Below are 16,797 nucleotides of genomic sequence, written 5' to 3'. Positions count from 1 at the left end.
GCTGAGTGAAAAAAAAAAAGTTGTCCCAGAGAAATAAAGCATATTATAAGTATCTGTGTAACAGAACACATATTATAAATTAATGTCACTGCCGAACCGGTTTGGCTCAGTGGATAGAGCATCGGCCTGCGGACTCAAGGGTCCCAGGTTTGATTCCGGTCAAGGGTATGTACCTTGGTTGCGGGCACATCCTCACTGGGGGGCGTGCAGGAGGCAGCTGATCGATGTTTCTCTCTCATTGATGTTTCTAACTCTCTATCCCTCTCCCTTCTTCTCTGTAAAAAATCAATAAAATATATTTTAAAAAATAAATTAATTAATTAATGTTTCCAGATATGCCCCTCCCTATTAAGGTTCTGCATTTCTTCCCTCCTCATTCTTCCCTGCTTCATCCTAGGCAGGCATTTTCTCTTAGATTTTTTAATACCATGTAAATTTAAGAAGAAAAAAGAAGGATGTACAGAATAGGTGATACCAATCTGATACTGGATGGAATTTTTTTAGTGAGAGTTTTATCAGGAGAGAACTGTATAAAAAAATCTTTTTAAAGCTACAGGGGCTGCCGCAGCATTTGATGGGTGTAGAGAGGAGGACAAAAGCATGGGTTAGAGGTGAATTACCATGTTTCACATATTTAACCTTTAAATACTCCAAAAAATAAAAGAATCTGTGTTAATTCTACTTGGAATTTCCTCTCAGTGGAGGAATATAGTCTTTTTTTAAAAAAAGATTATAAATATAATTATGTAAATTATATTATATATATTTAAATATTCTTCATTGATTTCAGAGAGGAAGGGAGAAGGCAAGAGAGATAGAAACATCAATGATGAGAATCACTGACTGGCTGACTCCTGCACGCCCTCCTACTTGGAATCGAGCCCTAAACCCTGCATGTGCCCTAACCCTGATTCATGGGTCAATGCTCAACCACTGAGCCACACCGGCCAGGCCAGATGTGTCTTTTGAACACAGCACTGTTCTGGGACTAGACCCTGGAGTCATGGGGATGAGGGAGTGGTGGCTGATTTCCCCCTACGTGCACCTCTAGATGCTCAATAAACGTTTTGGTGACCCAATTTTCCAATTCTTCAGGAATGAGCATTCATTACTAATAAAATACGTATACTTCCTGGAGAGATATTAAAAGGCTGATTTTTATGTGTTCGTGTTAGGTTCCCAGTGTTACTTAAGTTTCAGCTGGACAGGCCATCTTACTCCCCACCCACAATGCAACCTATGTGACCATGATTCAAGTGAAAGTTGGCTTCTTTGGGATGCACTGCTAGGGAGTACTGGGTGTGAATGGATAATGATAATGCCTGTTGCTATAGACTGATCAAAGGGAAGGGAAGGACCACTACACAGGACAGACCTGAGAAGCTCACCCTGGACCCTGGAACCCATCCTGCCAGGTCCTCTGGGAGATGCCACCAGGTATGCTCAGAGCTGTCCCTGTCTCAGGGTGCTTAGGCCAAGTCCCTGGCACAGATTCCTCTGCATCTCCATTCCCAGCATACCTGCCCACAGGACCAGGGTGGTCAGCCAGAGAAAGGCCCCAATGGCAAGCTCCTAGGAGCTGTCTCGCTATTTCTTTGTAGATACTGAGGTGTCAGCTATAGGGTGATAATACAATATTCTGGAAGTTCCCTCCTTTCCTACTCCCTCCCCAGAGTAGCACTCAAACTGAGTAAGAAGTGCTGTAAGATGACACTAATCTCACCCAATACATCTGGGGCTGAAGGCTGAGGCCCTCAGAGTGCAGGCCCTTGGAGAACAATCTGCCACAGGAGCATTCCCATTGGACTTGAACTGGACCAGTGGACTCATCCAGGAGACTTGGTTCTTGGCTGATGAACTTAGGAAGCAACCGAGAAATAACATATTTGATGGGAATACAAACATAATGTGTAGTTTAAAATGGGACCCCTTCTCCTTCGATTATAGAAATGTGAAACAGATTCTTTAGAAAGAAGAAGCTTGACAGACTGGACAAGAAACAGTGGTTTTTCTATTTTATTTTATTGATTTTTATAGAAAGTGGAAGGGCGAGGAAGAGAGGAATAGAAAAATAGATCAGCTGCCTCCTGCACGCCCCCTACTGGGGATCAAGCCCGAAATCTGGGCATGTGCCATGTCAGGGAATCAAACCCGCAACCAGTCCCTGCACAGAATGACACCCAACCAACTGAGCGACACTGGCCAAGGTGAGAAACAGTGTATTTTGACTCCACACTGAAAACAATTTGTGTCTCAACGCACAACAGTGATTCTCTTCTCAGTGTGGTCCCCAGAGAGCAATATCACTTTCACCTCGGCATTTATCCGAACCAGAAATTCATAAGCCTCAAACCGTAGCCTGGATAAAATTTTGCTAGAGGTACTTGTTTAAAATGCCCCTCTACTGGACAGTCGAAATGAAGTGTCATATTGTCTGCAGCTTACTCTGAAATAACAACATCCCCTCTATATTAGATATGCACAGATATAAAGGAAACTTGGCAAATATTAACAATTCTGTCATCTAAATGGAGCGTATTGACACATAGTCTAGTTGTGTTGTGTTAAAATAGGTTTGTGCCCAGGAATGCGGATTGTTGCCACGTATCTCAGATTTTCCTTAAAGCTGATGGCATACATCACATTAAAAACACTGCTTTAGACATCTTCCATAGTTCTTAGTAAATGATGGATTTGGCAGAACTATCATCTACCCCAAAAGATACAAGCAACTTCTTACATTTGCTAGACCAAACCTCTGCCTGGTTTTGTGGGGTTGTTTCTCTTGCCCACGCTCCCATTATCTGCAGAGAGTGGGTGACCTACAACTTTCCTGATGGTTCCTATTTTCCTGCTCCTATCACAGAAGATCACATTCAACATCTTTTGAATCAGAAGGAACCATGGCAAGCAATTTTAGAAACTCATTACGTGATCCTCAACAGAAGATCAAGGCCCACACAAGGAATAAGAACGAGTATCAGGGGACAAGAGCATCCTTCCTTCCGTCTGTCTGTCCACAAGACAAGATCTGACCTACTTGAGATTCTGAAGTTACAGGGGAAGATCAGAACTAGTAGACCTGGCTTGTTTAATTTTATACTATTTACAAAAATCATCTGTAAGTCCCTCTGAGCCCTAAAAATTCTAGAAGGGCTTTGTTTAGACTGCAAATAACCTGGGGGAGAAATCACTTCAAGGAAACAGTGGTAAGTTAAATTTTTCAGCCTGTTACAAGATTGAGAGCCGAGAGTCTTGAAGAGGGGAGAGAAAGAGAGAAACCTATGTGCATGCAGTACTGGTATTGTACCCCATTTGGGCTACTGTAAAATTGCTGTGTTTGGCATTTTGCCCTATTCTCCGCAAATACAAAAAACTTGGGGGGAAATCCACATGTTTTTGTATAAGCCACCTATGTAACATCTTTTCAAAGGTGTTCAGCTCATAAAGATGAGGTAACTCTGAGTGTCTCATTTAAACAGTATTAACTGCTGCATGATTCACTGCTAATCCCATTTGTACAAAATATTTGTCACATCACTGCCCACTTGTTAATAACACGGTTTGCTTACTCATTTATCCTGTCAAAGATGTTTCTGTTTTGCCTAATTTAAATAATTGTTAAGCATCTCAACTTTCTTCTGAGTACTTGTGCAAAGGTCATATTAAGATGAGAGGCTAAAAATGGTTTTCAAAATGGTAAAAAAGAAGAGGAAGTAAATCCAATGGCTGTTAGCATATCCAATGATCAGTTCATTCAATTTTCAACCTGTCCTGTTTAAAAACAAAAATTCCTCCCTCACCTACCCCACTACCCCCTGCCCTTTCTGGTTTTGGCTGGTCTGCTTCCAGTCTTTATGGCTAGAAGGCTTATCTGAGTATTAGGTCAAGTGAGAATAAAAATATAAGTAGCAGAATTCTCTAAAAAATAATTGTTGTTTAAGTTTGCCCTGCCTTCCCCCCCAACGTATACATAAAAAATGATTGACAAATGTCTTCTTATATTTGACATTGTTTTGAGTTCTTATAAAAATCACTTCTAGCCCAGCCAGTGTTGCTCAATGGTTGCGCATCACCCTATGAATCAGGAGATCATGGTTTGATTCCTGGTCAGGGTATATGCCTGGTTGCAAGCTTGATCCCAGTAGGGGGCATGCAGGAGGCAGCTGATCATTATTCTTTTTCATCCTTGATGTTTCTATTTCTATCCCCCTCTCCCTTCCTCTCTGAAATCAATAAAAATATATATTTTTAAAATCACTTCTAGGTTACATTGGAAAAATATGAATTGTTCCAAGATGATTTATATGGTTGGAAATTTCTAGGATTTTGCTCTGAGTGCTATAGCTCCTGAAAACTAATAGCTCCATGATTTAGTTGTGTCAACATAGAATATAATAGGTGAATAATCTCAGACACCTGCTATTATAATTGTCAGGATATGTTCCGATGTTCTGATATCAACCATTTTTAAACTATTGAACATTAGATTAAGAAAATCATTCTATTCTCCTGAAAATATCTTTCACTCTTAGGAAGGTGGATGTCAAAAGAATAAATTTTAACCAAAATACTTTTCACCTACCTAACATCTGATGGGAAATTTTTGGCCCCTAAGCTTCAAGGTTGGTAAGAAATCAATAAATCTTTATCTCCTCTAGTGTGGCTATTATGTAAATTTCAAACGAGGGTAATCAAATCAGAGTCCCATTTATTACCCATGACCTGCATCCTAGTATACTGATACATATTCAGTTTTTCTCCCAATTGTACATCCCAAATGACCAAACACATTCAGAAGCAGGGAGCAATGAATTTTTGACCTGGTTTCTAGAGACAAAGGAGAGAGAAATCCTCTGTACATTGCAAACGAAGACCCCATAACATTCCATTACCCATGCAGTGGTATTCTCTCTCCAGCCCCATCTGCTGCCTCACTGTTTTCATCCACACTTCAGAACAACTATGTAAACCCCGTAGACACACCAAACTAGGAAGCATATTGCAAGTAAAGCAATTAGTTACTAAATAAAAACTCTCGGAGTAGAAATAACTCTGGTCTATGCACAACCATTAGCTATGTTGCTTTATCTGTCATTCGACAGTCTGTCGTGTTCTTCCATGATCCTGTACCGGGTGTCCAATGCCAAGGCATTCCCAAGGATAATTCTATTTAGACAAGTACATCCCTGCAGTCAGAGAAGTGTCCTGTCTTATTGTGATAAAGTGCTTTTTGTGTATTTTTGTGGGGGTGGGGTGGGGGTGGGCAAAAGTGTTTTTGAAAATTTTCTCCCCATCAGCTGATCCGTGTTTTCCAGGTTAGATAGGCTCTTCCACTCCGCCGCCCACTCTCCGCTCCAGCAGCACACAGCTGGCCCCAGTGTCCTGAACCCTCCTCACTCCCAGATGCCTTCCTGCCTCTGCACATGTCGTTCCTTCTTCCTGGAATTTCCTTCCATCCCGGATGCCCTGCAGAATTCCCAGCCATCCTGCAAATTCCAAAGCAAACCTCATTTCATCTGTGAAGATGCCACTGTCAGCAAGGTAATAAACAGAAGGAGAGGAAGTAAGCAGTCCCACCACGTCCTGACCATGACAGAAAGCACCATCATGTAAATAGCAGCCCTGTAATATTAAAACTGGTTACAGCGTACAGTGTTGATTTGCTTCTTTCTCTTTCTCTTCCACCATTTTGTTAACTCTAAGCAGTGTATGTGAGAAAATAAGTGTTTTCTTGTCTTTTTATCCCTGGACCGCACACAGCTGACTCTGAATAACTACTGAAGAAAGGAAAAGGGAAAGGAAGGAAGGGAGGAGAAATGGGTGGCACTTTGCTCTTCCATGATGCTGAACTGATGGCAACACACTTTTTACTACATGAAGCTATTAGATGGATGGTGTCTCTTCCTAGGTTCTCTTTCTTTTCTCCTCAAACGAGGTTATCAGAAAACCATTTTAGGCATAAAAGAATAGTGTAGAAGGAACTCTGCCATACAAAATGGCATTCCTTCAAATGCCCAGTGTGTGGGGGCGGGGGGGGGGGGTGGTGAAGAAAGCAGCCCCAGGGCCCATACTCACCCATGCCAAGGGAGCCTGGAGTGGAGTTCCTGTCTGGTCACTTGCCAAGGCCTGGGCCTGGGATGGAGGAGGAGGATGAGATTCAGATCAGAAGTAGGTCAGAGTGCACTCACCAGGGCAGGCACACTGGTGCATGGAGAGAATGGATGGCACAGATTGGGGAGGAGGGTCAACAGCAGACATGAAAGCAGTGAGGAAACTGGAGTGTTTCTAAAACGTAAGCCAGGAAAAAAGCACATTGATGTCAGAGACAAGAACAGAATCTCTCGGCTCCCAGAGCCTTACTTTTGCCTCACTGGCCCTAGAACCGGTCCTGCAAACGGTCTGGTACCCAACAGAAAACTTCAGTGTCCGTGGAATATCTGAATCCGAGTTACAGAGCCAGTGCTTTCTAGCTCAGATGATCCACTTCTCAAACCCATCCTCAGGAATCAGCTTTTTAATTTTCTTTTTGGCAAATCATCTCACTGATCTTTCTTGTTTTACACACACACACAAAGGCACACACTACACACCTCGGAGAAGTTAAACTTGATTAAAATGAATATTGCTGAAGGCATCACTGAATTTTATTTATTTATAAATATATCTTTTTTATTGATTTCAGAGAAGAAGGGAGAGGGAGAGAGAAATAGAAACCCCAATGATGAGAAAGAATCATTGATCGGCTGCCTCCTGCATGCCCCACATTGGGGACTAAGCCCACAACCTGGGCATGCGCCCTAACCAGGAATCAAACCATGACCTCCTGGTTCACAGGTCAACGCTCAACCACTGAGCCACATCGGACAGGCAGGCATCACTGAATTTTAGACTCAAATTCACTCAAATTTAGACCCATTGTTATTAGTTGCCCAGAATGAAAAAATTAACACACACACACACACACACACACACACACACACACACACACACAAAAACACCCACAAAAACTTAAAGAAATAGCATATTTTAAAATTTGGAAAAATTTCCCTTTTAGAAAACTGGCATTTGGCAGTCTACCCTGTAAAAATATGTTCTAGTGAAATTTCTACATCCTAAGAGAGAATATGTTATCTTTGCTTTAAATGATCATTTAACTCCCCAGAAATTAGGTAGAAAAAATAAAGACATTCAAGAAGACCAAGCAAGGGATGAATGCTGGAAGGCTTAACCTTGAATTTCCTTTTAAAACTTTGAACTAGCACTCTGATTATGAATAATGCACAAAAAAAATTTAATATAATCATTTGCATTCTGCAAACATGTTGAAGCAATGAGAAAGCAAAAGGCAAATTAAATTTTTACCACATGCCAATCAATTTGGATAATTCAGCAGTGAAAAATATCACAAACACAAACATTTAATAATTTATACTTTGACAGTAATAACTAAAAATATAATTACCAGTTTGGAAATGTGGAAATTAAACCAACAATTGACTTTCTTGGTTATCTGATTTGCTTTCTTTTTCCAGACTAGGAAAGGGTAATAGTTTTTTTCATGGTTGCACAAAATGAGGTTTTTATAGTTTTTCCAAAATGGATGATCAGAAGTTGGGTTTGTTTGAGAGAAAACAGTCTAGCAACTTACTTACTGAAGGAAGGAAGCACAATTCAATGTAGACTGGATATCATACCAGAATGCTCAGAGGACCTGACCACACATTGGGCATATTCTCTTAACTCTTAACCCAGTACGAACAGCTGCCTGCTTTCTTGATGACTGGAGCAGAAGCCCAGAAAGACCCCCTGAATAGGCTAAATGTATAAATAAAATGTCGGTAGTGACCCAAAACGTGGCTTCCTTATATCAGAATGGGGGGGAAAGACGCATTTTGTTTAAAAGCAAGATTTAAATAAGGCCCTGCCAAATGACTTTCCTGTCTCTAAGGATTCCTCAAGAAAAGAACTAATTCTTAATTGCAGAGATATTAGCAACAACCATGGCAACGCCTATCCAGAATCCTCCCCTGCACACTGCTAGGTGATGATGTTGAGTTGGGGGTGGGGAGGGATTTAAAGGTATTAAGGACACGGATGCCTCCTCAAGTGTACATCTGGAAAAGACCCCATTAAGATCACTCAGCAGTTGAAGTCTAAGATGTATTATACAGAATTTATAACCACTGCAGTATTTCTAAATCATTACTCTCCTATGATGGGGTCATCATTTTGAATATTACTCAGGGAAAAGGAGCTACACACATAAATAAATAAATATGAAAAATGCAAGCGATCGCCTTGACAAAACAGTTGAGGGGAGTTATTGGACAGCGATTGCTCACTGGCATCTGTTCATCCAGCTGTGAGTTGAAAAGACAGAAAGCAGGTGCCAATTTAAGTGCAGCGTTATAGTTCATTTCATATAAGGCAGTGCTGAGAAGAGAAGAATATCCAAAACAACAGTAAAGCTAAAAATAAGATGTAGAGCCCTAGCCGGTTTGGCTCAGTGGACGGAGAGTCGGCCTGCAGACTGAAGGGTCCCAGGTTCAATTCCAGTCAAGGGCACATGCCCGGGTTGTAGGCTCAATCCCCAGTGAGGGCATGCAGGAGGCAGCCAATCAATGATTCTCTCTCATCATTGATATTTCTATCTCTCTTCCTCTCTGAAATCAATGATATATATTTAAAAATAAGATGTAGAAGAAAAATCACAATTTCCTTGCGTCTATCTGGGCTTTGTGTTTGAAAATCTACATCCTCAGGAGAGGGCCCTTTCTCCAAGTACTTACTATTCTACAGTTGGGAGGAAAGAAAAACGTGTGCTTACCACTCATGTGCAGGCTACTTTCAAGCAGACAGGGAGGGAGGGTGGTGGCTCCACTCTGACCCTCTGTCCGTGATGAAAGCCTGAGAGCCTATGTCTCCTGTGATACTGCCTGGTTTTCATCATTCCAACCAAAAGGTAACAGGCACTGAATCTGGACACCCATGAAGACTCCTGCATAAATGCATTAAAGTGCTACACCTCTCCTTAGGCAATCATGAAACTCTCCGTGGGCATAATTAACCAGGATTTAACTCAATGTTTAGATTTTAGGGACTGCCAGGATGGTTAAGGAAGTAGCTTGTCATAGAATGCAGCACAGAACCTAGAATTTTGAGCTGGGGGCTAATTCTTCTAAGTGGCAGGGAGGTTAAATGATGTCCCAAAGCAACACAGCTAATAAGGAAGGTGGTTTCAGCCCTCAATCTCAAGATCATTCCTCATTACCACACACTAACTAAAGGAGAAGCTTAGCTCTTTTATCATTGACTTTCTATATATATATATACTTAGTTATTACTAACTCTTATTAAATTGATTACACACCCCATGCATTTTAATACATGAATAGCCTTTTAGAAAGTGAAATCTTATGCAATCTATCATTTCAAAGGTTGACTTCCTATCATTCTATGAATTTCATTAGCTAAAAACCATGCACATCCTCATGTTACAAGTAAATATGTCTTTTAAACAGATATTTTTAGACCCACTATTATGCAGAATGATGGAATAATCACTTTTCGCATGAATGAATTTTCCTGAGAAGTTAAGCTAAGAAATTTCAACACTGAAATTTCCTAAAGTTTTTAAACTTTGAAAAAACAATTATAGTTAAAATTGCAAATGCTTACTATAAGCTAGGCATGGTACTAAATGCTGTATATCAGGGGTGGGAACATCTGGCCCATAAGCCATATAAGGTTGGCAAAGTCATTTGGTCTGGCCCTGCCAAGGCATTGAGGGTGAATTAATTAAATGTTTGCCTAAATATAACAGGCTAATTTTTTAAGTTGATAATTTTATATGGCCTGTGAATGATTTTATAAACATCAAAATATTGCTCTTGGAATAAAAAAGTTTCCCTACCACTGCTTTACATGAATCATATAATGTAAGTCTTCTAACAAACTTGTACCTTACATACTAACTGGTTAATTGACTAACAAAATGTCATAAGCTAGTAGTTGATAAGGCATAGATTTAAATCCAGGTAGTCAATATACACCTACATATGACCCAGCCATTCCAGTCCTGAATAAGATATCCAAGAGACTGAAAACACATCCAAAGACTTAACATGACATGATGTTTGTAACAGTAAAAAGTGGAAACAACCCAAATGCCCACCAATAGTGAAGGGATAAACATTGTCGCATAGATATACTTTGGAATACTACTCAGCAATAAAGAACAACAGACTACTGATACACACAACAGGATGGATCTCAAAACAATTAAGCTAAGTGATAGAAATTTGACCAAAAAGAGCATATATGGAATAATCCCATTTATATGAATTTCTAGAAAATGCAAACGAATCTATAGTAAAACAGAGTACATCACTGATTGCTTGGGAGGGGAGTGTAGAATATGGAGGGAAGTATTTATAAGGGGTACGAGAAAACATTTAGGAGTAATAGACAGGTTTATTATTTTCATTATCATGATGGTTTTACACTTGACTATACAGGTCAAAATTCATCAAATCAAGAAGTTTAAATATGAGTAATTTATTATACATTAATTACACCTCAATAAGAAATCTAGGCAGTCCAACTTCAAAGCTAGTGCCCTTAACCACCAGAGTATATAACTTCAAATATTATAAAAAGTCCTACCTAGAAAAGGCATATTGATTTTAATTCAGTTTTACCTTAGTGTAAGATCGCTTGTTTTAGTCTATAAGATATAAAGTCTTAATTGATGCCTCTTGTTCTAATTAGTAATTTTGTCACCTCCCTGCAAGTGAAGTCCTTGTGGGCAATTTTGGTTTTGATGACTCTGTCCCTACACAGAATGGCTCCCAAAATGCTGCTGTTTTTATTGAAGGTGCTCCTGTCTTTCCTGGCTGTCTCTGATCTCCACAGTTACTTTTTGCCCTTACAGGTGGGATTTTTTTTTTTTAACTTATCCTTTTCATCTATTTCCTTCACTGTCAATGATTCTTATACCTTCAGTTGTGAAGTTTCATAAAGATGGCAAGCATACACCACATATCAAATCAAGTAAAAAAAATTAGTATAAAGGTTCTGAGCTGAAAGAGGCCTCTGCCATACTTTTCGTGCAGAGTAAAATGTCTGTTAGAGGAATTTTATTGGCATTAATGGTTAATTCACTTAGAATACTTAGGGCTGAATTTGCAGCACTCCAAAGTATCCAAGATCTGGACACTAGGTAACTGCTAAGTTACTGATGCAAGTTACAGTATTATTTTAACACTAGAGGCCTAGTGCACAAAATTCATGCACTTGGGGAAGGGGTAGGGGGGGGGTGCCTCTCAGCCCAGCCTGAGCCCCTCTCGCAGTCTGGAAGCCCTCAGGGGATGTCTGACTCCCAAGGAGGCAAGAGAGGCTCCTGCCACCACCACTGCACTCACCAGCCATGAGCCCGGCATCTGGCTGAGCAGTGCTCCCCCCATGGGAGCACACTGACCACCAGGGGGCAGCTCCTATGTTGAGTTGTCTGCCCCCTGGTAGTCAGTGCGCATCATAGCAACCGATCGGTCTGCTGTTCAGTCAATTTGCATATTAGGGTTTTATTATATAGGATTTAAAAAGATTGTAGTGCAGCACCCTATGTTCTAAACATAACTTTGTAGTAAGAGATATACCCCCCAAAGCATCACTGAAACAAATACTAACTCTCCAGCTTCTGAGAGATCTAAAAGTTATACAAAATTAAATCAGGTTTGAAAATAGCCCATTCAAGTAAGGGGTTTAAAGCTTAACTTTCATTAGCTACATGGGAAATCCACATCTGATCTCAGAGCAGCTTATTCATAAGGGCATCAGGTACCTGGGACCTACTCCTCTCCCCAGATGGAAGAGAAAGATGAGACAGTAAGTACTTGATTAGAATGGTATGTTAACCCCACTTAGAAGAGCAATCAAGACTTGGAGTTCTAATTTGGTGCCTATGTCAGCTCAGTTACTGCTGGAGTGAGGACCAGTGCCTTCTCTGCTTGGTCTCCACACTCCAGCTGCCCAGACCTCCAACTAGGCCTGCTCCTCCTTCTGACCAACTGCAGTTAATGTGAGAGGGTGGGCAGAGGTCAGTAATTATCACTAATTAGTGGTGGCCTGATTATCAAATTCCTTGGCCAAGAAATGAATTGTCAACTTGTTTGGCTTAACTATGACTGGTCTGCCCCCATATAGTTGACAGTTGATTGTATCTAATTATACTGCTTAATTACCAATATTTTATGTTTTAAAACCACATATTTTCATAACCATGTGCTGGCCATCAAAACTCAACATATGTAACTGTAGCAACTAAAACAAAAGATCTGCCTAAATTCAAGGAGCTCACTCACATGAGATCTTTGCACTTCAAACAATACTTCACAAGAGATTACTGTGATATAAAAGATAGATATTTGCATCTTTTGTTGTTATTGCCACAATCCTCCCTAGAATCTAGAAGATTTGTGTTTGAGAATATTAGACCAAGAACTTCGAAATTGAGCTTGTAATAAACCTGCCCCTCGGCATGAGAGTAAAATAGCAAAAGCCTCCAAAAAGAATGCAGACGAAAGCTAACCCTCCATATAACATTATTATGGTTTTGAAACTGCTAAGTGAGTATAAACCTAGCATCACGTCCTCCCCAATTTTAGCATGTTTAGGCCTGAATCAGAAAGCTCACAGTTCACCCCCAAATAGAGGGCTCTTGCCAGGTCAGCATGAAGCCTGACCACACACTGGAAGCTTCAAGCTATCTGTACGTGAGAAGAAGTGTTGTCTACCTTCAGGCCAGAGGGAAAACAAGTGCAATCAAAATCATAATCATGACTACCCAATACAGAACACGTGCCACATGCTAGGAACTATGCCTCCTGTGTATTGTCGCCACCTGCCCCGAGATCTGGGGAAAGAAATGTTTTTCCTTTTTCAGATGAGGAACAGTGAGGTAGAAGACTCGGCAAACGTCCTGCAGGTAGTAGTAACGGAGGCATGATGGAGGGCTGAATCCAAAGCCCATTCTTATTGTATATCAGGCGGTTTGCTTGTGTTCATTTCACATTCATTATCCTTCCTCGTGAGAAAACTGGATCACAATGCAAAGGAAACAGGACAGAAATGTGTATGTGAGTTAGGCCAGACTGCAAAGGCCGATCCATTTCCAGAGACTGAGAAACTGATGGGCAAGGTAAGCTCAAGTTGTTTCCTCTCTGGTCAACCAGAGAACCAGCAGAGAAACAGTGCAAAGGGTGTAAGAGATAAGGATAAGACAAGTGGACTTGGCTCACTGCGCCATCAGCCTGCAGGTCCACTGGAAGCTGTGTGGCCACTGCCAGCTGCCTGGGTGTATCTGTCTGCCATACCCAGGGGGCAAAGAAATCTGTGCTGAATATTCATGTCACTGAGGCTGTGGAGAGGCAAGGTGGGTGCTCAGGGGTCTATAGCGAAGGCAGCTGCAATGGTCATCAACTTTGGTGCTTGAATATTTTTTTGGATCATTGGACTTAAAGCAAGCCCAGTGGCCTCCCCCTGTGCCTTAAACTGTTTTAAATTCCATATAGGCTTATGAATGAATATTTCTCTCATCTTCTTCCTTTTCCTCTGGTTCTTCTTTTTCCAGCTTCTCTCTTCCTCAATCTCCCTGCCTTTATTTTTTTTAAGCCTCTCAAAACAATCTCCTTTGGACAGCAATTCCTAAAAAAAAAAAAAAAGGAATCAAGATCGAGATTACCTTAATTTAGCAAACAACAAACCAACCAAGCCATTGTAGGCAACCCTAAGCAACCCAGAAAGCACTTAAAAGAAAGGAAATGAGGCTGCCTTACATTTCTGATCTCCCTGGGGCAAAGAGCTTTATAGTGCGACAGTGCATTTCTCTCATACAATCAGTTTTAAACTCACTTATCACTTTATCCACATTTTGTATAATACAGTGAGAGAATACACTTGAAAGCCAAAGCATCCACACATTAAGGAGGCCTGTCATGGTTCATATCAGGTTCAATTTTATAGGTTTTTTATTGCAGCCCCCGGCTATGCCACTATATGGTAATCAAAGTCAGCCTCTGCTCATATCAACTTATGTATATTTCAGATTCCCAAACTCAGGGTGAGAAGTCTAAATGTATTTTGTTTTTCAAACATTCTGAAAAATGATAGAGGACCTAGCAAAAACGTATCTAGATTGGATCTAAATGGAATTATGCCACCACAGCTGAACTGAAGATCCACTAGAATAATGCAATAGCTATTTGCCCAATATTGGGGTATCAGCTAGCGGTTTTGAATTATTTTTCTAGTCACCACTTCTGGGTTTATTTGCCAGAGTTTAAAGAGACTGCAGAGCTCATTTAACCCTCTTCCCTTCATTTTACAGATGAAGAAAATGGGAATCCAAAGAGTGACATGAATTATTGAAGCCATAAAGCTAAAAGCAGCATAAATGTAATTCAAGCCTTTATCTTCTAATTATGTCTAGTGTTTGTTTTAATAGAATACAGTCTCTCTCTTATTTTTCAATCCAAGAGCACTTTTTGAGCAATTAATATGTGTGAACACTGCGTTAGATAATGGAAATCTTGTATGAACGAGGGTTAAGGGCTTGAGCTATGGAGTCAGAAAAATTAAGACTGAATCTGGCTTCACTACTTACTATCTCTGTGACTTTGGACAAATTATTTAGCAGCTGTGAAACCACAGACAAGTTATTAAATTTCCAAATGTATTTAGCTATCTCCTTTCTGTGAGTATGAACAATTAAATGAGATAATGCAAATAAAGAGCTCAGCACAGTGCCTGGAATTTATTGAGGATTCATTAAATGTTAGCTATTATTATTATTACACACTTAAGTCTTGTCCATACCTGCTTAAGTTCCAGAAGACCCAAGTCTAGAAACAAGCAGAGAAACCAAGGATAATAATGGAGTCTGATCCACGTGGCATGTGCAAAGGGCACAGAAGCCTTTGATTCTGTTTAGAAAGAGGCTAACTCAGGCAAACTGGGCTAGGCCACAGTTACAGACTTTTTTTATTTTATTATTTTTTTTTACTTGTTCACCATTTTAGCAAACCTTGTCGTGGCTTAATATATGTAAAGGAGTCTAGGAGGAAGAAATGTCAAAATGCAACTGAAAGCATGAGTGAGACTTTAGCTATTATTAACAGAAAGTGATAGTGATGTTTAGCATTTTTTTTCTGGTGCTTTTCTAGTCTCTGGTCTCATCAGAACTCCAATCTAATTTATTGCTTTCAGGATTGATGTCTGATTTCATCCATCTTTTTTTTTTCAGGTATAATTCACCCCAATAAAAAAACCCAGGAAATTGGGAATATTATCTACCACACTACTTGTGTGTACTGAAATATGCCTATCTACCTATCTATCTGTCTATATGTTTATACATATAGATAAATAGATAGAGATATATGTGTGTGTATATATATACACATACATACACATATACATACATATATATGTATGTATGTGTATATATATGAGAGAGAGAGAGAGAGAGAGAGAGATATCAGAAATACATAATCTTTCTATATGACAGAAAAGGAATAGAGACTACAGCATAGGACTAAAACATAGGACTTAGAAAGTGGACAGTTCCAAAATCAAATTTTGGCTGACTTTGAGCAAGCAAATGATTTAACCTCTCTGAAAACAATTTCCTGTATGAGAGAAATCATATCTACTTTATGGGTGCCAGTGATGATTAGAGATTTAATACACATAGGAGTTAAGCAGTCCAAACGGAAGGAAAAAAAAGGGCCAAACTCTACAAAATAGAAAAAGAAAACCTGGAGGAAAAAGATGACTATGAATCATCTCAAAAAAAAAAAAAAAAAAAAAGAAGAAATCTACAAACTCACTCATCACTCATCAGTAGCTCAGAAAATACAATTGAGATGACAGACTAATGCAGGAATATGTGTTTTAAAGTAGGGATTTGGGGCAAGAGGATGTAAGAAAGACAGAGAAAAAGACACATAGAGAAGGTAATGTGTGTGTGTGATTGGGGAAGAAACAAAAATAGAGTACTTCCAAAATGTATTAGGAAAGAACCAATTCACCTCGGTGGTAATATGCTGAATGGTACCCCTGGGCCTCAGAGAGTAAATGCAGCTCCTGATACAGACTGACTGCCGTGGAAGAAGTTTACACATTGGGCCAATCTGACTTTATTAAGTTTATATGTAATGTCTGAGCTGGTGTATTAAAATTTTCTCTCCAACTCAAGTCTGCTCTGCCTTGGGAACTGCTATGTTGCATCGGAAGGCTCAATACCAACTAAAGTTGATAAGAAAGGAGACCCGCAGATATATTTTGAAGTGTAACTTGGGTAATTATTACAGCAGGAATAAAAAAAAAAAAGAGTTTGAGCCGATGTTGCAAATGCAGATATTAGTTCACAAAATAAACTGAGCCTAGGTCCTTGCTAGGAAATGAATGTCAAAAGTCTTGCTCCAAGCCAATGTTTAGACTTGACAATAAAAGAACAAACAGCATCACAGATGATGACTTAATTTTACTTTCCTGTGGAGGTAAAAAATGCTCAGTGTCTAAAAAGCACAATTTTCACGGACTCCATAGTCTGTGATTAAAAGGACTTGACCCAATACTGTGACTTTTCAAAGGGATTATCTACACACCACTAATACAGCATTAGGCACACACACAAAAAATCATTCTTTGTTAAAAAATAATTCCCAGGGTCCTAGCCAGTTTTGCTCAGTAGCTAGAGCGTCAGCCTGTGGACTGAAAGGTCCCGGGTTTGAT

At 39.9% G+C, this 16,797-nt stretch overlaps 1 protein-coding gene across 6 annotated transcripts in view; it reads right to left on the bottom strand.

Annotated features, from left to right (window-relative positions):
- Positions 1-16,797, bottom strand: part of UNC5D (unc-5 netrin receptor D) — a 515,658-nt gene that overhangs the window by 426,687 nt on the left and 72,174 nt on the right. The gene's annotated exons all lie outside the window — the stretch shown is intronic.

The sequence above is a fragment of the Myotis myotis genome, unplaced genomic scaffold, assembly GCF_014108235.1.
Source record: "Myotis myotis isolate mMyoMyo1 unplaced genomic scaffold, mMyoMyo1.p scaffold_m19_p_3, whole genome shotgun sequence".
Lineage (NCBI taxonomy): Eukaryota > Metazoa > Chordata > Mammalia > Chiroptera > Vespertilionidae > Myotis > Myotis myotis.
This window is presented reverse-complemented; position numbering and strand designations above follow the sequence as displayed.